This window comes from Schistocerca piceifrons, chromosome 2, assembly GCF_021461385.2.
Source record: "Schistocerca piceifrons isolate TAMUIC-IGC-003096 chromosome 2, iqSchPice1.1, whole genome shotgun sequence".
NCBI lineage: Eukaryota > Metazoa > Arthropoda > Insecta > Orthoptera > Acrididae > Schistocerca > Schistocerca piceifrons.
In genome coordinates this window covers 520,110,711-520,135,620 of record NC_060139.1, presented here as the reverse complement: position 1 = coordinate 520,135,620, position 24,910 = coordinate 520,110,711, and positions in this window count along the sequence as shown.

The following is a 24,910-nucleotide window of genomic DNA, read 5'->3' as shown; positions in this document are numbered from 1 at the left end:
TCAGTTCGCCGTCGTACGGCGGACATCCCTCATAAACACGATACACAATCACCAAATTGTATCAGTCGTTTGCAGCGGGGCCACACTCCTCTCCTGGATCCCTCTGCCGATTTCCATGCGACGTGACCTGATGATGTTCATCTTGCTGTCTGCCGCGTTGCCGTACTGCTAGATCAGTCCTACTGCCAGCTGGATCTTTTCAGAATTGGCGAAAAAGACTAGATAATTTCCTTAATCACAGCACTGGAAATTATGTCCTCTCAGCGTGAGCCCGAAATATGTAGTTTCAGCCCACACAGGAACGGCTCTATCGCTATTGCACAGAAGATTGTGAAAGACCGAACGTAAGATAATGTATCCTTCCACCCTATCATTAATTATCACCCTCGACGAGGCTCCAAGCAGAATGCACATGATCACACAGGCAAAGGCGTCAGGGAAGGCCATACGATCCATCATGGCAGCTAAGAAAGGGTGGTCCATTTTATCAAACGCGCAATCTAACTCCACGGAGACCAGGGCATGGTGAAACCTTCAGGCCTATGCAAGAGCGATCAGATCTCGATAGTCGCTAAGGGCTGTCTGGATATTACTGCCCTCTGCCCACTTCCAAAGACATTTGTTCATATGAAATAACTCAAGACACATCGCCGAGTTTCTGGAAAGATGTTGAAATCACAACTGAAGAGGATGATCAGGCGACAATATTCAATCCATGTGCATCGACCTGGTTTGGGCACTGGAATAACGAGACCGCCACGAAAGCCGGTGGAATTGAGGCCACTAATGACAGAAATTCTTGGTATATCTCCTTCCATCACAGGACCATCAAATCCTTAAAGGGCATGTAGAATCCCAAAGGAAAATCGTCTGGACCTGGTGATATATAAACTGGCCCCTTGGCAAGGACATCCGTAACAACATCACCCGTGATCTCCAAAAGTGATGTCGACATCCTCTCCTCAAGTATGTCCGTGAGGGTCTGGGGAGCTGCCGCTAAGGTCACATAATGGTGTGCGCTTCCTGACATGTAAGCGAAAGTGGTCGGCTAACGCACATGCTATGCCTGGATCGTCACCCTACTACCGTCTGGGAGATCCATGGTGTTTTTTTTTTTTTTTTTTTTTTTTTTTTGTGGTTTTAGGGCGCACAACTTCAATGGTCATTAGCGCCCTGACTACTCTAAGAATGCACCGCGAGGCACAAGTTGACCACAACAACTAAAAGGGAAAACACGATAAAAGACAGACTGACAGGCATAGGATTAAAAAACAGCATCATCAAATGTCCTTAGCAAGGTTTGTCAAATTGATAAAACGAAGAACACGAGCAGCTGCTCGTGGGTCATCCGCTAAAATGGCATCGAAAGTATTTGGCAGGTTAAGATCGAGGCGCAGTGTGTTAAGATCTGGACAGGACATTAAAATGTGTCTAACCGTCAGCAAGTGCCCACATGGGCAGAACGGCGCCGGCGCAGCCGTCAGCAGATGGCGATGGCTGAACCGGCAGTGTCCAATTCTTAACCGGGCTAAAACGACCTCCTCGCGCCGAGAAGGGCGTGAGGAGGACGTCCAAGCCACGGGAAGAGGTTTTAAGGCCCGAAGCTTGTTGTCGGTAAGTGCAGCCCAATCGGCATGCCACAGAGATAAGACGCGCCGACAAATCACCCTGCTAAAATCGGACGAAGGGACGCAACAAGAAGCTGTCCGAGGCTGGAGGACCGCAGCCTTGGCCGCGGCATCTGCAGCTTCGTTCCCAGGGATACCGACATGGCCAGGAACCCACATAAAGCTAACTGGAGAACCGACGTCCACCAGCTGCTGAAGAGAGCGTTGGATCCGGTGTACGAAAGGGTGAACCGGGTACGGATCACTGAGGCTCTGGATGGCGCTCAGGGAATCTGAGCAGATGACATAAGCAGAATGTCGGTGGCGGCAGATGTAAAGAACAGCCTGGTAGAGGGCAAAGAGCTCAGCTGTGAAGACAGAACAATGGCCATGGAGCCGGTACTTGAAACTTTGTGCCTCGACAATAAAGGAACACCCGACCCCGTCATTGGTCTTAGAGCCATCTGTATAAATGAAAGTCATGTCGATGAACTTCGAACGAAGTTCCAAAAAACGGGAGTGGTAGACCGAACCGGGGGTGACCTCTTTTGGGAGCGAGCTGAGGTCAAGGTGAACGCGGACCTGAGCCTGGAGCCAAGGTGGCGTGCGGCTCTCGCCCACTCGAAAGGTTGCAGGGAGTGAAAAATTAAGGTGTTGAAGGAGGCGACGAAAGCGAACTCCAGGGGGTAGCAGGGCAGAGACATACAACCCGTATTGACGGTCAAGAGAGTCGTCAAAAAAGGAACGATAAGACGGATGGTCGGGCATTGACAGTAGCCGACAGGCATACCGACAAAGCAGTATATCGCGCCGGTAGGTGAGTGGCAATTCGCCAGCGTCAGCATGAAGACTCTCTACGGGACTGGTATAAAATGCTCCGATCGCAAGTCGTAAACCCCGATGTTGTATGGAGTTGAGGCGGCGTAAGATGGATGGCCGTGCAGAGGAGTATACGAAGCTCCCATAATCCAGCTTGGAGCGGACGATCGACCGATATAGACGAAGTAGGACGGTTCGATCCGCTCCCCACGACAGACCACTGAGAACACGGAGGACATTTAAAGAACGGGTACAACGGGCGGCCAAATATGACACATGTGGAGACCAGCTAAGTTTCCTGTCAAATGTAAGGCCTAAAAATTTGGTTGTCTCCACGATTGGGAGAGCAACGGGACCGAGTCGTAAGGACAGTGGGAGAAACTCTTTGTAGCGGCAGAAGTTAATACAGACCGTCTTCTCGGCAGAAAAACGGAAGCCATTGGCGACACTCCAGGAGTAAAGACGGTCAAGAGAACGCTGAAGACAGCGCTCCAGGACACGTGTACACTGCGCGCTGCAATAGATGGTAAAATCGTCCACGAAAAGGGAGCCTGATACATCAGCTGGGAGGCAATCCATTATTGGATTGATCGCGATGGCGAAGAGAGCGACGCTCAAAACTGAGCCCTGTGGCACCCCATTCTCCTGGCGAAAGGTGTCGGACAGGACAGAACCCACACGTACCCTGAACTGTCGATCCATTAAAAAGGAACGAATAAAAAGAGGGAGGCGACCGCGAAGGCCCCATGTATGCATGGTGCGGAGAATGCCCGCCCTCCAACAGGTGTCGTAAGCCTTCTCCAAATCAAAGAACACAGCCGCCGTCGGGCGCTTCCGCAAGAAGTTATTCATAATGAAGGTCGACAAGGTAACCAGATGGTCAACAGCAGAGCGGCGCCTACGAAATCCACATTGTACATTGGTAAGTAGGCGTCGAGACTCGAGCAGCCAAACCAATCGAGAGTTAACCATTCGCTCCATCACTTTACAGACACAGCTGGTAAGCGAGATAGGTCGATAACTGGAAGGCAAGTGCTTGTCCTTCCCCGGCTTAGGAATCGGGACAACAATAGACTCGCGCCAGCATGCGGGAACATGTCCCTCAATCCAGATGCGATTGTATGTACGAAGAAGAAAACCTTTACCCGCAGGAGAAAGGTTCTTCAGCATCTGAATATGAATAGAATCTGGCCCTGGAGCAGAGGACCGTGATCGGCCAAGTGCGTTTTCGAGTTCCCGCATGGTGAATGGGGCATTATAACTTTCACAATTCGAGGAGCGGAAGTTAGGTGGCCTAGCCTCCTCTGCCTGTTTGCGGGGGAGGAAGGCAGGGTGGTAATGAGCGGAGCTCGAAACATCTGCGAAAAAGCGGCCGAAGGCATTGGAGACAGCCTCAGGGGCCACAAGGACGTCATTCGCGACCTTCAAGCCAGAAACTGGTGAGTGGACCTTAGTGCCAGATAGCCGGCGCAGGCTACCCCAGACAACAGAAGAAGGAGTAAAACTGTTGAAGGTGCTTGTGAAAGCAGCCCAGCTGGCTTTCTTGCTTTCTTTGATAATACGACGACACTGAGCACGTAATCGTTTATAATTGATACAATTCGCCACTGTAGGGTGGCGTTTAAATGTGCGAAAAAGCACGTCGACGAGCACGTAATGCGTCTCTACATGCTGCGGTCCACCAGGGGACCGGTACGCGACGTGGAGAAGAAGGAGGGTGAGGGATGGAATATTCAGCAGCAGCGAGAATGACTTCCGTGAGGTGTGCGACCTGACGATCGCAGCTTGTAAAGGTTTGATCCTGAAAGGTCGCCCTGGAAGAGAAGAGCCCCCAGTCTGCCTTGGAGATGGTCCAGTTAGAGAAGCACGGAGAGGGGGTATGCTGCAGGAGATGGATAACACACGGGAAGTGGTCGCTCGAATATGTATCAGAAAGTGCATACCACTCAAACCGGCGTGCAAGTTGGGGAGTACATATAGAGAGGTCTAAATGGGAATAGGTGTGAGATGTGTCCGAAAGAAAAGTAGGGGCGCCAGTATTGAGGCAGACAAGATCGAGCTGGTTGAAAAGGTCTGCTAACAAGGAGCCCCTCGGGCAAGATGCTGGAGAGCCCCAAAGGGGATGGTGGGCATTGAAGTCTCCAGTTAACAAAAATGGTGCAGGTAGCTGAGCAATAAGTTGCATCACGTCTGCCCTGGTAACGGCAGATGACGATGGAGTGTAAACGGTACAAAAGGAAAACGTAAAAGTGGGGAGAGTAATGCGGATGGCAACTGCCTGCAGGCCGGTGTGCAACGTGATGGGATCGTAGTAAATATCATCCCGGACCAGCAACATAACCCCTCCATGAGCTGGGATACCTACCACAGGGGGTAGGTCAAAACGCACAGAGGTGTAGTGTGCCAAGGCGATTTGATCGCATGGGCGTAGCTTCGTTTCCTGGAGGGCTACGACGAGCGGACGGTGCAAGCGGAGCAGCAACTTCAAGTCCTCTCGGTTGGAGCGAATGCTGCGAATATTCCAGTGAATAAGTGCCATCGTAAGAAAAGGAAGATGAGAGAAGTGGTCACCTCGAAGGCCGCTTAGGGCCTGGCTTCGAGCGAGCACTGCCGCCGCTATCAGTAGGCGGACAGTCATCGTCCATTGGGTCTATAGGGTCATCGGCCATCTCGGGAGAATGGCCGGGAGGGGGAGCTTCCTCCGCCAGTGAACGGCCAGATGTACGGCTACCAGCGGTGCGGCCAGACGAAACGGATGACGGCCTGGGGCGGCAACCGCTGGGTGGCGCAGGAGAAGAAATGCGCCGTGGCGGAGAAGGAGAACTGTGCTTCCTATGCGCCTTTTTGGAAGGACGTGTAGTGGAAGTACCGGTCGAAGGCTGGGAGGTCGAGGTACGGAGGAAGTCTGCACGGGATGGTTCCTTCTTGAAGGCCCGTGCATCTGACTTCGATGTCTTCGTCTTAGCAGAAGCTGAGGAAGGTGCTCGTGTCTGTGGGGTGATGAGAGGAAGAGGAGATGTCGACCGCGCGATCTTAGCACTGGCCGAACGGACGACCGTGGTGCTGAAGGTCAGATCGCATGTCTGGGTTGCTACCTCCCGGGTAGTCCGAGGAGAGGCGAGGACAGTACTGTATTTCCCCGCTGGGAGCAGCGTGGGCTTCCTACTAGCCAATAGCTGGCGAGCAGCCGAGGTGGACACTTTCTCTTTGACCCGAATTTCTTGGATACAGCGTTCTTCCTTATAGACAGGACAGTCGCGGGAGGATGCGGCATGGTCACCCTGACAGTTCACACAACGAGGAGACGGAGGTGGACAGTCACCCTCATGGGCATCCCTGCCACAAGTGACACATTTAGCCGCATTGGAACAAGACTGTCGAGTGTGATTGAAACGCTGACACTGGTAGCAGCGCGTAGGTGTCGGGACATAGGGGCGAACAGAAATAACCTCGTATCCCGCCTTGATGCGCGATGGCAGCTTAACACTATCGAAGGTCAAGAAAATTGTCCGGGTCGGTACAAGGTCATTGTTGACCTTTTTAATGACCCTATGGACAGCCGTCACGCCCTGCTCAGCGAGGAATGATTGAAGCTCCTCGTCAGTCAATCCGTCGAGGGAGCTAGTATAGACTACACCACGAGACGAATTCAAAGTTCGGTGGGCCTCCACCCGGACAGGGAACGTGTACAGGAGGGTGGCCCGAAGCAGTTTTTGTGCCTGAAAGGCACTCTCAGTTTCTAGTAATAAGGTGCCGTTACGCAACCTGGTACAAGATTTGACAGATCCGGCTATGGCATCTACGCCCTTCTGAATAACGAAAGGGTTGACAGAGGAAAAATCCTTTCCGTCCTCAGATCGAGAAACTACGAGGAACTGTGGGGCAGGCGGTAGTACTTTTGTCACTGTTGGCTGGTCACGTTTCCGTTTTTGGGTCGAACTCGAAAGAGATGGAGTAGAATCCATTGCGGAGGAATCCCCCATGATTGCCAGCGTCTCCGATGGCGCGCTCCTTCCTTGTGGGGACCCTCTCAGAGGGCACTCCCGCCTTAGGTGAATGTTTACACCTCAGGTCACACCTCCCGAGAAACAGACGGAGGGACCAATCGGCATGGTCAGAAGGTATCAGCTCAGGCAATCACCCCTCCCCGGGCCTGGCCTTTACCAGGGGGTACGCGCCTGCCTTACATGTCTACCCAGGGCGGGGACTTACGCGTTACCCCGTCACCGGCTACGCGTGCGAACGCGTGGGTCGGCCTTCAGGCACGCACAGGGAGGAAGGAAGAAGAGGAAAAAGAAGAGAGAGAGGGAGAAAGAGGACAGACTGTCTCAAACGCCGAGGCGGAGACCAGAGAAGGCAAGGAGAAGAAAGCAATGAGAAAGCAAGGAGAAGAAGGCAGTGAGAAGGCAAGGAGAAGAAGGCAATGAGAAGGCAAGGAGAAAAAGGCAATGAGAAGGCAAGGAGAAAAAGGCAATGAGAAGGCAAGGAGAAAAAGGCAATGAGAAGGCAAGGAGAAGTCAAGGGAAAGAGTAAGGAAGACAGTGAGGTGGAGAAGAGCAAAGAAAGGAACCAACAAAAGGAAGGAAGAAACGAGAAGTGAAAAACCAAAAAGACCACGATGATAGGTCGTGGAACCGTCCGTCTCCGGACGCAGGCGCTAACTACTCCCGTGAGGGGGATGGACTCCTTTTAGTCGCCTCTTACGACAGGCAGGAATACCGCGGGCCTATTCTAATCCCCGGACCCGCAGGGGGGAGATCCATGGTGTGCCCAGTGTTGTTCGTCTTTCCAAAATAAAGTGGTGCGTAGAGGAAGGTTCTTTGCCCATCCTGTCCTGACATCATGCACGCACCATGACACCTACGGCTGATAAGGGTAAGGATCTTCACTTTAGCGTGACGGATCTCTGCCTGGCGATATGGAGTTGGTGATAGCGCCGTGAATTCTCGGGGACGAGCGTACTAGAAGTCCGTCGTTTGTCGGTGGCAAAGCGACCTTTCACTACGTAACCAAAGAGCGCTCATCGTAAAGCTGATTTCAGGCATTCGAGTCACCTTCAAAACAGTGACGAATAAATCGTAAATCGACATACACATGAGCCTCTCGAACTCGCTGTTAGATGGCTACATTCCTGATCTCGTAGGAGTGCCACGTTCAGTTTCCATTGTCCTCAAATCCTCCACGCAGTCTGCCTTCGAAAGTTGACCATCCAGATGTTGACACTACAGTCCGAGAAAGCAGTGAGCCAGAGCTCCGCTGCTACAATCGCCGTCGCAGTGTCAGAGGAGACACGGAGGCGATATAGTCTGCTGGCAGGGTGGCTGGTCACGTAAGCACAGCCGCGGCGATCACCAAGCATCGCCTCCCACGTGTCGGAAAGACGCAGGTGTTGCATGAAGTGCTACAGTTCGGAGCATAAATAATAGTTTAGTTGTTACTGCTTCTGAGATACAGCAGTGAAGTCTCCGCTAGTAATAATGCGGCCGTAGCGGCCCAAGAAAAGAGGTGTAATTTCTTCCGCAAAAAACCGTGTCTTTTATCTGTCCCGTAACGGGTATAGACATTTAGAACATGAGTCCCTTGTGTATCAACGCCAGTTCCCATGCTGACGCCAAGTACATCACATTGGCTACGTCTATTCCATCTCACCAAAGGTCAGCGGTTCCACAGCGTCCAGTTGCAGCATGGGCAACATAAGCAGTAAACCCATAAAAGTCTTACAAAATCTCCAGTCGAATTTTCTACACTAATGAAACATAAGTGTCTGCTGCCATGAGAAATTCTGACAATAACAAGTTTAAGCTGTAGGGAAAGGAGAATAATATGCAACATATCCAAGAACCAAGAGGGAACAATAAAACTGGAACACCAAGAACCAAGTAGTGAGAAGCAGCAGAAATGAGAACGGTGAGAAACTTAACATTAGAATTAGGGATTACGAAGGAGACGAAGGATTTCTGGTACCTAGGAAGGACGGACGGAACAAGGACATTAAAGGCATGATAGCACTGGCGAAAAACGCATTTATGGCCAAGAGACGCGTCCCAGTATCATACATTGGTCTTAAGGCAAAAAATTATGGGAGTTCACGTTTGGAGTGTATGGTAATGGAACATGGACTGTGGGAAAATCGGAACAGCAGAGATCGAAGCATTTGATATGTGCTGCTACAGAAGAAAGTTGAAAATTAGGTTGACGGATAAGGTAAAGTATATGGAGATTCTCCACAGAATCATCGCGGAAAGGAATGTACGGAAAACAGTATCAAGAACAGGGGACAGGATGATAACAAATCTGTTAAGACATCAAGGAATAACTTCAGTGGTACTAGACGGAGCTGAAGACAGTAAAAGCTGAACAGGAAGACAGTGATTGGAATACATCCAACAAATAATGGAGGACTAGAGTATAACTGCTACTCTGAGATGAAAACGTGGGCACAGAATAGAAATTCGTGGCTGGCCGCATCGAAACAATCAGAAGACTGATGACTACAAAAAAAAAAAAATAAAATAAAATAAAAAAAAGAATGTGTGATCATGTTGAGATTGATGGAGGGAGCCCAGTGGGATTGTGGGACTGCATCTGATTCGCAGGCAGTGGGACGTTGATAACAACAGGGTGAGGAGGTGTAATCGCAGTATCAGCAGAAAACACCGAGCTTCTGCTTCACGATACAAAACGTTGTATCTTTCCCATGCCGCCGAGGCAAAAGTCGCCTGTGCGGTAAATTTGTTTCAACGGTTCAGTTGCAAACTGTCACAATTGGTTCCTAGCTTCGATCACGTAATGATAATCTTCAGATTTGGTAAACTACGAGTTGGTAAAAGTAATAAAATGTTAAAATTATCACTAAGTTATGGACGTCAGTGAATATTTGTGACAATTTGCATGTGAGACTGTTAAATGACATCATAAATCTCAATTAACGGCATATCTTTTGACAGTAAGTCATTTGGTAACAGATAGAAACTTAAGACTACCTTTCGCATCTGCCGGTGCCAGAGTACTTTTTTTTTAAATTTTTATTACAACCATAATAATTATACAATGCTAACCCACTTCCTTATCTGATTAGTGGGTCATAATAATTATACAACTGATATAATTATGTTCCAGCTAATTACAATTTTCAAGCGAGCTGGAATTACGAGCAATGGGCATTTAATATCAAATACCTACGACTTACATCTATTTCTTATAACTTCCTCCTATCGCCTGCAGCGTCACATGTGTGCCAGTAAGATATAAACCTACTCTAATAGCCTTGTTCATCGAGCTAAACCCGAAGAGAATGCCCTTGGCACTGGGCAGGCCAATATGTTTAATCGCTGCAGTTCCATAACTTAGCCGACCGCGATGGCCGTGCGGTTCTAGGCGCTTCAGTCCGGAACCGCGTGACTGCTACGGTCGCAGGTTCGAATCCTGCCTCGGGCATAGATGTGTGTGATGTGCTTAGGTTAGTTCGGTTTAAGTAGTTCTAAGTTCTAGGGGACTGATGACATAAGATGTTAAGTCCCATAGTGCTCAGAGCCATTTGAACCATTTTTCTATAACTTAATTTTCCTAAACTAAGTGCTACAAACTAACTTATCCTACGTCATATCCGGTGCATGTCCTTATCGGTGGCATTGACCCCCAGTCCCCCTAGTCCTGCACGTAGCGGATTTCAACTATGATGGAAAGTCGGCCAGTCCACGCGCAGGCGGTATGGGAATAGGGCTCTGGACGCAATCGGTGTTGGTTGTCTCAGTTGTTATTTAATTCATGTCCCTCAGGTATTCTGTTAAAACTTTTCGTGATATCTCGTCAGCCAATGTGTTTAGCAGATGGAAAATGTCTTCACGTCTAAGCAATTGGCATGTGTCATGGTTCGGAAGTCTGTCTCGAAGTGTAGTTCAGAAATGGTTCAAATGGCTCTGAGCATTAAGGGACTTAACATCTCAGTTCATCAGTCCGCTAGAACTTAGAACTACTTAAACCTAAGTAACCTAAGGACATCAAACACATCAATGCCCGAGGCAGGATTCGAACCTGCGACCGTAGCAGTAGCGCGTTTCCAGACTGAGGCACCTAGAACCGCTCGGCCACCAGGGGCCGGCTGTCTCGAAGTGTAGTCGCAACATCATTGAAGAGGGGGCACTCGTAAACCACATGGTCGGGAGTAACCTCTGACACGCCACAGTCACACCTGGGCGTAGCCCTCTTCCCAAACCGACATATGTATGTCGGATAGGGTCCATGGCCAGTGAGAAAGTGGATCAGTCCTCGTGTTGGCTCAAAGTAATTCGTGTCCAAGCGCTCCCTCACATCTGGTATGAATTGGAAAGTTCTACGTCCAGTTTCTTCTACCTCCCAAGACCACTGCAAAAGTTTCTTCCTTCTTCTCCTTATTCCCCTTTTGTCCTCCACCCTCACGCCCATGTTGTTGTTGTTGTTGTTGTTGTGGTCTTCAGTCCTAAGGCTGGTTTGATGCAGCTCTCCATGCTACTCTATCCTGTGCAAGCTCCTTCATCTCCCAGTACCTACTGCAACCTACATCCTTCTGAATCTGCTTAGTGTATTAATCTCTTGGTCTCCCTCTACGATTTTTCGCCTCCAATGCTAAATTTGTGACCCCCTAATGTCTCAGGACATGTCCTACCAACCGATCCCTTCTTCTAGTGAGGTTGTGCCACAAACTTCGCTTCTCCCCAATCTTATTCAATACCTCCTCGTTAGTTACGTGATCTACCCACCTAATTTTCAACATTCTTCTTTAGCACCACATTTCGAAAGCTTCTATTCTCTTCTTGTCCAAACTATTTATCGTCCATGTTTCACTTCCATACATGGCTACACTCCATACAAATACTTTCAGAAACGACTTCCTGACACTTAAATCTATACTCGATGTTAGTAAATTTCTCTTCAGCAGAAACGCTTTCCTTGCCATTGCCGGTCTACATTTTATATCCTCTCTACTTCGACCATCATCAGTTATTTTGCTCCCCAAATAGCATAACTCCTTTAGTACTTTAAGTGTCTCATTTTCTAATCTGATTCACTCAGCATCTTAATTCGACTACATTCCGTTATCCTTGTTTTGCTTTTGTTGATGTTCATCTTATATCCTCCTTTCAAGACACTGTCCATTCCGTTGAGCTGCTCTTCCAAGTCCTTTGCTGTCTCTGACAGAATTACAATGTCATCGACGAACCTCAAAGTTTTTATTTCTTCTCCATGGATTTTAATGCCTACTCCGAACTTTTTTTTTGTTTCCCTTACTGCTTGCTCAATATACAGATTGAATAACATCGGGGAGAGGTTACAACCCTGTCTCACTCCCTTCCCAACCACTGCTTCCCTTTCGTGCCCCTGGACTCTTATAACTGCCATCTGGTTTTTGTACAAATTATAAATAACCTTTCGCTCCCTGTATTTTTCCCCTGCCCCCTAGAGAATTTGAAAGAGAGTATTCCAGTCAACATTGTCAAAAGCTTTCTCTAAGTCTATAAATGCTAGAAACGTAGATTTGCCTTTCCATAATCTTTCTTCTAACAAGGGAACCTCCCCATCGCACCCCCCTCAGATTTAGTTATAAGTTGGCACAGTGGATAGGCCTTGAAAAACTGAACACAGATCAATCGAGAAAACAAAAAGAAGTTGTGTGGAACTATTAAAAAAATAAGCAAAATATACAAACTGAGTAGTCCATCTGCAAGATTTGCAACATCAAGGAGACTGTGTGCGCAGGAGCGCCGTGGTCCCGTGCTTGGACTGAGCAGCTACGGAATCAGAAGACTTTGGTTCAAGTCTTCCCTCGAGTGAAAAGTTTTACTTACTTTATTTTCGCAAAGTTATGATCTGTCCGTTCCTTCATTGACGTCTCTGTTCACTGTAACAAGTTTAGTGTGTGTTTTGCGACTGCACCGCAAAACCGTGCGATTAGTAGACGAAAGGACGTGCCTCTCCAATGGGAACCGAAAACATTTGATCGCAAGGTCATAGGTCAACCGATTCCTCCACAGGAAAACACGTCTGATATATTCTATACGACACTGGTGACGACATGTGCGTCACATGGCAGAAATATGTTGTCGACCCACCTAACTTCTACACTTGGCGAATGGGTAAAAAGATTCTTCTACCTTGCCCGATTTAGGTTTTCTTGTAAATGTGATAATCACTCCCAAAAAAGTGATGAAAACATAAGAGTTTGTCACATAAACTGCAACAAATGAATGCAACAGTTTCACAGTCGCACAGTTTTCCATGTGCTCTGTCAAAACATATGTTTTTAACGTTTTCAAATTTTTTCCGTGTGTAGACCGTGAAATCCTGTTTATGTCCAAGCAAATCTGAACATGTCCTGGAATTTTGGAGAGCGAAGTTGATTACGTGTGAGTGCCTCAACTTTGATAACTGTCTGAAAATAAAAAATTAAACTTTTAAGTCGAGGGAAGACTTGAACCAAGGACTTCTCGTTCCGCAGCAGCTCACGCTACCCACGGGACCACGGCGCTCCTGAGCTCAGATCATCCTAGATGTTGCTTATCTTGCTCATAGACTACTCAGTTTGTATATTTTGATTATTTTTTTCGTAGTTCCACACAAGTTCTTCCTGTTTTCTCGATTGATCTGTGTTCAGTTTTTCAAGGCCTATCCACTGTGCCAATTTATAACTAAATCTGAGGGGAGTGCGATGGGGAGGTTCCCTTGTAAGATAAGTCGTCAGTATTGCCTCACGTGTTCCAACATTTCTACGGAATCCAAACTAATCTTCCCCCAGGTCGGCTTCTACCAGTTTTTCCATTCGTCTGTAAGGAATTCGCGTTAGTATTTTGCAGCTGTGAGTTATTAAACTGATAGTTCGGTAATTTTCGCATCTGTCAGCACCTGCTTTGTTTGAGATTGGAATTATTATGTTCTTCTTGAACTCAGAGTATTTCGCCTGTCTCATACATCTTGCTTACCAGATGGTAGAGTTTTGTCAGAACTGGCTCTCCCAAGGCCGTCAGTAGTTCTAATGGAATGTTGTCTACTGGTTCAAATGGCCCTGAGCACTATGGGACTTAACATCTGTGGTCATCAGTCCCCTAGAACTTAGAACTACTTAAACCTAACTAACCTAAGGACATCACACACATCCATGCCCGAGGTAGGATTCGAACCTGCGACCGTAGCAGTTGCGCGGTTCCGGACTGAGCGCCTAGAACCGCTAGACCACCGCGGCCGGCTGTTGTCTACTCCCGGAACTCAGGTCTTTCAGTGCCCTGTCAACCTCTTCACACAGGTCTTTTCTAAATATCTGTGTAATTTGTTTTGGTCTTCAGATGGCTTTATTAGTCGATAAACGACATCGTCATCTGCAAATAACCTAAGACTGCTGCTCAGATTGTCTCCCAAATCGATTATATAGATAAGGAACAGCAAAGGACGTATAACACTACCTTGGGGAACGCCAGAAATCGCGTATGTTTTACTCGATGACTTAATGACCAGTTAACTGAAGCTCATATTAGCCACAGCTTGTATATCCTTCTTTAACATTTGGCTGAAAGTATTTCATGTCCAAGCGCTACCTCATATGTGGAATGAATTGGAAAGTTCTACGTCCAGTTTCTTCTATCTCCCAAGACCCCTGCCAAAGTTCCTCCCCTCTTCTCCTTATTTCCCTTTTGTCCTCCACCTTCACGCCCATAATGTCTTCGATTTTCTCAAAATTCCACTCTTTGGCGCAGTACCAAGCCACTTGTTCCCTTATCTTGATATGCATTATGACTAATAGCATCCTCCCCTCCTCCCCCCCCCCCCCCCCCTGGAGATGTTCTGTAGGCCCCAAGAGTCTTCTTGTATAGGACTGCATGTCAACGAAGATGTTGTTGAGAAGGAGACCAGGGAAGGCGGAAGCAGGTGAGGGATTTCGCAAGCGGCGCGCCCCGCGGCCCTCGCCGCTGCGGGGCGGGAATCTGATGCAGGCGCGTGCGTCGCCGCCGGCCCCACCTGCCACCTGCCCGGCAGCTCTGGCGGGTGCAGTGAAAGTGGAAGTTGTGGTCACCGCGTCCGCCTGTGGCTGCTGCGGTGCTGGTGGCGGCGGCCGCGCCACACACCGCGCGCGCCGGCGGCGGCCGTTCTTCACGCCGTAATTACCTGTGGCGCCCGCGGCCAGGCGGCGACGGCGCCCCCACTCGGCCGCGTCCTGCGCCACACTAGCTAAAGGCCCGCACTTCTGGAAGCGATCGGCGCCCTACTTACTTTTACACAAAAACCGCTGCTGTCTTTTATGACGCCGGCTGCAGTGGCCGTGCGGTTCTAGGCGGTACAGTCTGGAGCCGAGCGACCGCTACGGTCGCAGGTTCGAATCCTGTATCGAGCATGGATGTGTGTGATGTCCTTAGGTTAGTTAGGTTTAATTAGTTCTAAGTTCTAGGCGACTGATGACCTCAGAAGTTAAGTCGCATAGTGCTCAGAGCCATTTGAACCATTTTCTTTTATGACACGACGTTAAGAAATGGTTAAGCAATTTATAACATTAGAAACCAAGATCGCTTCATGGAAATATAATTTTCACATATTGTTATGGTGACGTAATGTTTTAATTTATAATATCACTTAAGGCACAACGCAATAATTACAGAAATCATACCCTAACTTTGTATCGTACGCATACTAAGCTGCAGTAGCAATTTTCCATCTCTACTTCTACGTTTTTCCTGTTCTATTCCCTTGTTGTTTGGTTTTTGTTCTCAAAAATGGCTCAAATGGCACTGAGCACTATGGGACTTAACTGCTGACGTCATCCGTCCCCTAGAACTTAGAACTACTTAAACCTAACTAACCTAAGGACATCACAAAGATCCATGCCTGAGGCAGGATCCGAAACTGCGATCGTAGCGGTTCCAGACCGTAGCGCCTAGAACTGCTCGGCCACACTGGGGTTTGGTTCTCATTTTATGTTTTATGTGTTTACAATTTTGGCTTTCTTAGTTAATAAATCAAAATTTTTTGTTCACCTTTGACTTCCTAAGGCTTACGTAGCGGTCCTTATTTCCGGTAGAATGGCCGGCCTGTGTGACCGAGCGGTTCTAGGCGCTACAGTCTGGAACCGCGCGACCGCTACGGTCGCAGTTTCGAATCCTTCCTTGGCTATGGATGTGTGTGATGTCCTTAGGTTAGTTAGGTTTAATTAGTTCTAAGTTCTAGGCGACTGATGACCTCAGAAGTTAAGTCCCGTAGTGCTCAGAGCCATTAGAACCTCCGTGATAAATCGTTTGATATTTCGGCATATGGCGGTGGATGGATTCCGATGGTATTATATTAGTAGGCTGCGCATTGAAAGGACACTTTTGTAGCGTATCTGAGACCAACAGTGGTTTCCAATCTAATGTCATATGTTGATTTACACCGACCACAGTGAAACAGGTGACTTGTATTTGGATACTTCGATCATTTTCCTGAAATGTTCAAGTGTTTGCATCAGTGCCCTCTTGTTCCATAATCCAACATTTTTATCGCACTCCAACTACAAATGGCCACTCACAGAGAATGTAGTTTTGAAATTCTTCACGACAATAACATGACAGAGTTACATAACGAATGAAGTTTTTATTTTGGCGACCTGCAGAAGTTTTAATGTCCTCATCTAAGACGTGTGCCTTGAATTGAGAAATGAGTGAAGTCACATCACATGTGGCTGCTATATTTGGCAGGGATACATTTTTGATTCTTTTCATTTTCCTTGTCTCCAATTTACTGGATCAACAGATTGCGTCAAAATTTTGTTTTCTCTGCACTCTCGTGCCCGGATGAGTCACCAGTGGCTTGTCTGCTTCTTTGCCCTGAGAAACAGACTTACTTTGTTCTTTCCCCTTTAAATGCTAAAATCTCTGCCTTCGCTTGGTTTCTTTACACTTATAACCACTCAACAGATGGGCGTAGTCAGTTCTAGGGGAGTGATGACCTCAGAAGTTAAGTCCCGTAGTGCTCAGAGCTATTTGATCCATTTGAACCAGTAGAATGATTCTTGCTGGTGTTCCTTTGAAGTTAGGTAGTGGGGCGTGGAGAAGAACGGTTGTCTATAAAACTCATTAGCCTAATTTTATAAATACTTGGGATTGTCGGCTGGAGAGCGATCAGTTAATTCAACGCAAAGAAAGCTTCTGATATGAAGTTCTTTATAGCCTTGATGGCATGTATCTCCTTCTGCATGACGTGTGCGAGATATTGCCTCTCTTGTAGCGTCTGCCATCGGATTTAGTTAGCATATCCGCAACGCTATCACGAGGAATAAATGTAACGACACGATGGAAAATGTCTATCCATTCCACTTGGTAAGGGCATAGTATGATTGAACTAAATGGTCCAGCTACTCGGAGGACGCGGAAAACAGGAAAGTCGCCGTCGTAATGTGGAAACGGAGCGATTTATCTCACGTCCAAAAGAGCATGATCATTGGCTTTCGTGCCAAGGGTGGAAGCATTTCCGATACGGCTAAGTCTGTACATTGTTCCCATTCCGCCATGGTTTAAGTATGCCGTGCATGGCAAATCTGGCGCCGAGGCAACTGTGGTGAACATCAGGCCATAATTGACGAGAGTGAACGATGGCTGAGGATGCGTGTACCGGCGAATAGACGAATGGACATGAAGCTGTTCACCAACTGACCACCCAAATGAACTAAGGGGCTACCAACAGGGTCTTCTTAACGCCCGTTCACCTAACGTTGCTGAGTTGGACTTCCGCAGCAGGCACTTGTCATCCAATTACGCTAACTGCTGTTAATTGTCGACAAAGGCTGGTATTTTGCACTTCAGTATCTTAGCTGGACGTTCACTGAGTGCCGACAGGTGGCCTTTCCACATTTATCACGATTTATGCTCCGTCGGTCAGATAGCCGTTGGCGTATACTGCCCTGCAACTATCCCCCAAGGGGTTCAGGCGAAAGAGGGTTCATTATGTTCTGGAGAATGTTTTCAAGGCTTTACCTGGGTGATCTCGTCATTCTGGAAGGCACAATGGGTCAACGTAACTACGCATCCACCCTTGGGGACCACGTCTACTCTACATGCAGTTTGTTTTTACTCGGCACGATGGCATTTACAAGCGGGACAACTGCAACGTGTCACACATCTGGCAGTGTAAGTGCGTAGTTCTCTGGCCATTAACCCCAGATTTAACCCAAATCGAGGATTTGTGCGACCATTTCGATTGGGGTTTTTCTGCCATGGATGCTCAACCGAGAAACATTCCGCATCTGGCCACGGCCCACTGGCTTCGGCATAACGCCACTTGCATTTTGGTACAGTCGGATCGTCTGATGAAATTTTACTTTGGGAAGTGTCGCACGCTTCTCGCACTGTTCTCTTCACCCTTATTCTAGTTTCATTCACCTTGTTTGTCTATTCGGCTTTGACTTCGCTTAAAACGCAGATGAGGCTCTTTTTGGTCATTCAGCAACATTCTAAAGCTGGAACCTTTATGTCGGTATAACCGTAATTCTCACATTCGCAGTTTTTTTAGTACTGTATCTCATTCACAGATCTCATGCTATTTCTCTTTTGGTCACAAGCCCTTGTATATAATATAGTTCGCTTTGTGACATTCAGTAAATTTCACATTTCTCCATTTTTGAGTTTAAGTAAATGACTTGTTTCTTGAAGGCTGCCTCAACAGGTGAGTGTCTCTAGTAGCCGAACAGACGACTCGATCTTTGATAAATGGACGGTTTTTACTTGCTAGGAGCGATTGGAGGGAAGTTCTGCAGCACCAAGATGAGAAATAAGCAGCTGTTTGAAGAATTAACGGTTTTGGTTTCAAAAGATGCTGTACTTGGTCGGGAGACCGGTACGTTGAATTGATGACTCAAACTGCCCCGCCCAATGGGCCCCTGTACTGATGATGCAGCATCGCTCGTCCGGCATCTTGCGGTGCCTGTGACGTAGGTCTCACAAAATTGTTACCGTAAGTCGTATACTTATTGCAACCCCGTTTCTCCCGTCGCGTTCTCTTGTTTTGTGTGTTTTTCTGCCGCGCAGAGTGGCCGCGCGGTGTAAGGCGCCATGTCACGGATCGCGCGGCCACTCCCACGGGAGGTTCGAGTCCTCCCATCGGGCATGGGTATGTCTGTCGATTTTAGGATAAGTAACCGATTACCTTAGAAGTTTGGTCCCTTAGGAATACACACACACATTTTTGTGTTTTGCTTTTAGCATTATATTTGTGTTTGGGTTACAGTAAGAAAGTAAAGTTACAAGGTTGATTTGACCGCCACAATGCATCACCAGGCATAGTCGTGTCACGGATTTTGTATCCTTGCCTTTGTCCGACCGCCATGCCAACTTAACGAACGAGTTGTACTGGGACCTACAAAGCGTTCTCCGAGCCATTATCTTGGCGTGCTTTGCAGTATAGAAATCATTGCCAGAGGGGCAGAAGCGAGACGTGGTATAAAATGTCCTGGTAATGAAACCCGTAGGCCAGCCGCGGTGGTCCCGCAGTTAAGGCGCTCAGTCCGGAACCGCGCGACTGCTACGGTCGCAGGTTCGAATCCTGCCTCGGGCATGGATGTGTGTGATGTTCTTACGTTAGTTAGGTTCTAGGGGACTGATGACCTCAGAAGTTAAGTCCCATAGTGCTCAGAGCCATTTTGAAACCCGTAGCCTGAACTTTCCGGTCTAGTACATACCCATCCAGATTGCATATGGGACGTTCAGTAAGTAATGAAACACATTCTTTTTTCTCAAGGCAGGTTTCTTTTATTCAGGATTCCAATACACCATATCATTCCCCACTCTTTGGATTACAAAACTTATTTTTCAATATAATCTCCCTCCAAAGCGACGGCCTTAAACCACCTTACTGCGAGGGTCTGTATGCCTGCGCCATACCACTCTTCCGATCGACGTCGGAGCCAATGTGTTGCTCCATCAAAAACTTTTGCATCATATACGTACTGCTTCCCGCAGAGTGCATCCTTCATTGAGCCAGGCAGACGGAAGACGGAAGGTGTGAGATCCAGGCTGTAACGTAGATGACGAACAGTCCAGTGAAGTTTGATGAGCTCCACTCGGGTGCGCGCACTTCTGTTGTCATGGAGAAGATCGTTCGCATTTTTGTGGTGACGAAGGCGCTGAAGTCGTTTCCTCAATTTCCTGAGGGTAGTACAATATATTCCATAATTGATCATTGCAACATGAAGGAAGACAACAACAGAATAATGCTTCAGATTCCCATAAGACCATCGTCATGACTTTAGTGGATGAGAATGCAGCTTTGAATTTTTTGTTCGGGGGAGAGGTGGCGTGGCGTCATTCCATGGATTGCCGTTTTGTTTCCAGTTCCAAGTGATGAGCACATGTTCATCATCTGCGGCAATGTTCGACAAAAAATGTCACGAATAGTCTCGTGAGGCGCGAGTAGGTCCGCAGAGATAGTCATTCGTTGCTCTTTATTGTTTTCTGTTAGTCGATTAAGAACCCATAGAGTACAAACCTTTGAGTACCCCATTTGGTGGATTACTCTGTCAGCACTACCAATAGAAATGCCCAGTCGTGCAGGGAAGTGTTTCATTATAATCCGTCTATGAACTCGAATGAATGTCCGCACGTTCCTTTATTACAGGAGTCACAGCTGTGTGCGGCCGGCCTCGACATGGGACGCTGGAGAGCTTTGCGCGATATTGTTGCAGTGATGACACATGCCTCGACCAATGACCCACCGTGCTCTCCGCAGACATTCTGCAAGCACTCCGACTATTTGCGATGCTCTGTTTTTACGCAAAAAGCTCAATGACATCTCTCTGCTTGTTTAGCACCTTCGGTACAAACGATATATAGCGCCGACCCATAGGAACTTCATGAACCTATAGATGCTGAAGCGGGAATACTTCACGATGTCCTACAACAAAATTTCACATTTTTTCAACTGTAACTGGCCAGGAAAATAAGTATTGCATTACTTATTGAGAGATCCTTGTATAACATATATAGGTAGACTTTTCCGTTTAGGTGCACTGAAGGTGAAGTTGTGTGTGTTTTATAATGAAAGCTGACTCATCCGACGTTGAACAGCACCTGAGGTGGACAGGGTAAATCAGTAAATAAATAGTGGTCTCCTCGTTTGTCTAATGAGGTGGCGCTGTGCTTAAAACAGTGGTCACCAGCTATCCTTATGTACCACGCATCGAATGACTCTGTCGTCAACGATACATTCCTTCCTTTCCTACTACACTCCGACAGTGGAATTAGTCATCCGCACCGTCGGCATAGAGGTAACCTGTCGGTTCATAGTGATTCATCCGCTGTGTTCATTGTAGCTGATTTCTATAAGATAGGAGCTGATGTATGACACGTAGGGCCGGATCAAGCCACGTACAGAAGGATGATCATAAAAAAATGGAAGAGAAGGTAAACCTCAAGAAAGAGAATAAAATGAAAATATACATAAGGCAGAATTACTCGAAATGAAACATAAATAGAACGCAAGGAAAGGGAAAGAAAGGAAACCTACATATGCCATTGCCCACGAACGAAAAGGCTCGAATTGATAGTTTGCTACAGAGCGGTATGAGATAACAGGTTCAGCTGCTAAGCATGAGCTGATAAGTGTTTTAAGCAACAAAATATGCACCGAGATGACAAAAGTCATGTGATATCTTTTAATGTAGTGTCGAACATCCTTTCGTCCAGGGTAGTGCAAAACTCGACATGGCATGGACTCAACAGTCATTGGAAGTCCGTTGCAGAAATAATCTATGTAGAAAAAATCTATGTAGCCGTCCATAATTGCGAAAGTGTTGACGGTGCAGGAAATGATCCCTCGATTATGACCCAAAAAAGTTCTATGGGATTCATGTCGGGCGCTCGAATTCTCCAGAATGTTCTTCAAACCAATCGCGAACAGTGATATGGCGCAATGTTATCCACAAAAATTCGATCGTTGTTTAGGAACATGAAGTCCATGAATGGCTGCAAATGGTCTCCAACTAGCGACCATAACTATTTCCAGTCATTGATCGGTTCAATGTAAACACAGCCTACATCATTATGGAGTCACCACTAGCCTGCACAGTGCCGTATTGACAGCCTGGGTCCATGGCTTCGTGGGACCTGCGCCACTCTTTAATGCTACCATCAGCTCTTACCAACTGAAATTAGGACTCGTGTGACCACCTCACGGCTTTCCAGCCGTCTAGGGTTTAACAGATATGGTTAAGAGCCCAGGTGAGGTGACGCAGATGTATCGTGCTGTCAGCAAAGGCACTCACGTCGATCGTCTGCTGACATAGTCCAATAACGCCAAATTTCGCCGCATCTCCTAACGGATACGTTCGTCGCACGTCCCACATTGCTTTCTGCGGTTATTTCAAGCCCTGTTCCATGTCTAATGACACTGACAACTCCGTGCAAACACCGCTGCTCTCGGTCGTTAAGGGAAAGCCGTCGGCCACTACGTGGTGAGAGATAATACCTGAAATTTCGTATTCTCAGCACACTCTTGACATTATGGATCTTGGAATACTGAATTCCCTAACGTTTTCTGGAATGTAATGTGCCATGCGTCTACCATTCCGCTTTCAAAGTCTGTTAATTCCTGTCGTGCCAACACAATCCCGTCGGAACTTTTTCACTCTATTTCAAAAGACAGCACTTCAAATACTGCCCTTTCAAACTAAATGTACGTGATACTACAGCCACCTGTATATGTGCTATCCCTTGAGCTTTGTTACGTTAGTGTGCTTTTATCCGTCTTGTTGGCATTCCTTGCGGTCTGCGAGCTTGCCAATGATGTCACGGTTTTCCCCAGGTCGTCTGCTGGGACGCCCGATCACTGGCAGCAAGGTTTGCCAGTAAGTCAGCTGGTGAGAAGTCCCGTGAGAGCGAGCTGGGCGTAAATCGAGGCGTGCTCTCACAGCTCGGCATTAGCCGAGCCGGGCTGGTGTTTAGCCGCCGTCCATCAGCCCTTTGGGGAAGCCAATGGGTACGGCGAGCGGCGTGCGCCCTAGGGCGTGCCGGTTATGACGGCTAAACGTCCCCTCCCCGGAGCACGCACTCAGTAACACATGGCTTTGGAAAGCTTCCTCCGCCTGCACACTACGACAAGGCCCGAGGCAAGCGCGTGGGAACTGCGGTCGCCGTGAAATCAGACGAATCTTCCCTTCTCTTTCTTCTACTGTGTGGCCATCATCAGGGTTGCTCCACTTGGGTTCTGCCATTTCAGAAGTAATTATTGACATATTCAACTCTGACCTCCCATTCCTTGTAGCCTGATATCTGTGATGTGTTCAGCTCTGTGACATTATTTTGTTCGTCTAATTTCGTACCTGTCAATTGTATTCTTTCATTCCTTGTCTAGCTTGTATATGATACGTCAATCTACGAACCCTTCCTTCCAGGACATTTTACTATCATTCTACACACCACTTTTTAGCATGACCAGGTGATGAGCTGGTGCGTTGTTACTATTGCCAAATCGCAGCACGATATATTACAGACGGAGATAGATCTGTTAAATTATGAAATCACTATTCAGTCTAAATATATTTGATGCAAAATCACTAGGTCCAAGTAGTATTAACATAAAACTTGACACTTTTTGAACTAATTTTTATTCTAGAAATACGGGAAACAATAGGAAGCAATATGCTCTAAAAGTCTGTCTCAAAATATATATCTCAGCGGCCGTTACCGCACCTACATACGGTACTTCATGTGAATACTTACAGTATATTTCATTATCAGAAAATCAGTAGCAGTAAACTTCAATAAACTACAGTAATTTTATATAATTTCTAAAATTTGAAATTATTGGCGCTATACAATAAAAAATATTACAAGCTTTTCATAGTTTTTTGTCCATTTTCCGCCATAGCTAGATTTTTACATTACTCCACTTTTGCATTTTGTACATTAACATTTTTCTATAATGAAGGACATTATTTCAACGCCATGAGGTGAAATGATAATTAATGAAACCAGTTTTCGGATGTATAAACCATCGTCAGTGGCATATTTCATATATCTACATCAGTGACATGCGTGTCAGTTATAAATTCTTTGTGATGTTGAGCTCGATGTGCTTGGTTGTAATTTGGTTGGAGGTGTGTTGTTTTCTAGACACACATCAAGCTTAACATCATAAACAATTTATAATGACACTCATCTCTTTGGTATGGACATACATAGTTTACCGCTGACGAATGGTTGTATAAACGAATACTGGTTTGACCGACAAACATTTCAAGTGTAGCTCATGGTGTTCATAAGATGCTCTTTAATAAATATCTGAAAGCTGCGGAAACCAAGCATGCAAGATTTTAACATTTCTCTTGGGTACCAGGCTCCAAAATTGTCAAAAACTAAAGGTAATAGCAGTGATGGTACAGAAACCAGTAATATACAATGACATTGACGATAGCACCTGTGGTTGCCAGTCTGCCAATGGTCCTTACAAACTCTGTCTTGGTCCGTAGGCTAGGTGAGCTACATTTCATGCTCTTCTTTCCTGCGTAGGATTGGGCCTTCGATAAACGTGGCTAGATTTCCTTGCTCCAGGTGCCTTCGTGCACATCTTTCGTCTCCCAAGCCTTGCTCCATTCGCTTTTGGCCACGCGGCAGGTACTTGGGGTGGTAAAAAGCAGTCGTCTTTGGCTTCTACAAATGATGTCAGTTTCTGCACTACGGAGAGCGTTATTATTGCATGGTTCGCTATGCTGGTGTGTATTGTATCTTACTGCAGTATCAGCGGCTAGGAGTTCAGCCTTGTGAAATTGACACCTGTTTCAGTAGGCGCAGCCGACGGAGTCATCGTATTTGGAGTCGTCGACATACACACACTTGCCCATTGTTGGAGAAAGTTTCGAAATTTCTGTTTTGTTGTTTCGCCAACGGCCTTCCCACAGGGGTAACACCAGTTCCCATCCGATCACCGAAGTTAATCCCTGCTAGGCTTTGTCCGGGTATGTCGAGCGCTGTTGGCTAGCGGGGCGAACTCAGCCGTTATGAGGCCAGTTGAGGAGTTACTTGATTAAGAAGCTGCGGCTCCAGTCACGAGAATGGCGCGCTGGCCACATGCCCCTCCATATCCCGATCCGGTGACGCGTATCGGCTGCGAATGATACTGCGGTCGGTCGATACCGTTCCGCCTTCCAAAGTTTGTTCGGACGGAACAGTTTTCATTTTTGTTATGATTTATTGGTTTCTCCGAGGAGTCCATATTAATACTACGTGTCAGTTTCACACTTCGCTTATCGTGGGATGTGAATTTATCGAATATATCGAAATAGACGTCAGAGGGATAGAGAAACAATTAAAATCGCTCAGAAGAGGAAAGGCCGCTGGACCTGATGGGATACCAGTTCGATTTTGCACAGAGTACGCGAAGGAACTTGCCCCCCTTCTTGCAGCGGTGTACCGTAGATCTCTTGAAGAGCGTGGCGTTCCAAAGGATTGGAAAGGGCACAGGTCATCCCCGTTTTCAAGAAGGGACGTCGAACGGATGTGTAG